Here is a 761-nt window from a genome sequence, read left to right on the forward strand (position 1 = left end):
GGGCCTCGCGCCTCTGTCAGGCTTGCCGCGGGGCCCGCCCTCTCCGCGCCTCTCCTCGACTTCCATTGGTGCAGTCGGAGAGTGGCCGAGAGCCTGGCTGCCGATTGGGTACACGACCTGTCACTTCCCGCGCGGCCACTCCGAGGTTTGGTTGAGACTGCAGGTGGCGGCAGAGGTGCCTCAGATGCTGCTAGGAGGGGCGGAGGAGACTTAATCGCCACCCTGCGTCCAAAAATGGGAACTGCATCTCCGGCGACAGACACCTGCCTGCAGGTTCTATTGACCCTGGGTCCTGCATCTGACACCTGCTGGCAGCCTCCCCCTCACCTTCGCATCACTCCAGAACCAAAAGCCAAGCCCTGCAATTTCTCCGAATTCTCAGGCCAGTGCAATAGAGAGGCAACTCTCCCAGATGAGCTCCTTTTGAATCACCTTGAACACAGCCCCTGGTCTACATCTTACTGAAATGGTCTCAGCATAATGCTCCCCCTCAAAGAGGAAACGGTCACAAAATTTTAAGACTCCAACAAAGCAAAGCATGATTTAGCTGATCTGTCCTTTGCTGGAAAGATCACAAGCTTGACTATAGCCTTTTTTTAAAAAAAGCAATTGTTTGTTTGTTTTTTTATTACCACGGGGAAAGAAATCAACACTGCGATCAGAATGAAAGCCCTAAAAGGAATGTGTTGCATTTTGAACGACATAAACAGAATTGATTCCTGAGTGTGTGCTAACCATTCTGTTCTGATACTGCAGATGAT

Source organism: Fukomys damarensis, unplaced genomic scaffold (genome assembly GCF_012274545.1).
Source record: "Fukomys damarensis isolate Sample0158 unplaced genomic scaffold, DMR_v1.0_HiC HiC_scaffold_36, whole genome shotgun sequence".
Lineage (NCBI taxonomy): Eukaryota > Metazoa > Chordata > Mammalia > Rodentia > Bathyergidae > Fukomys > Fukomys damarensis.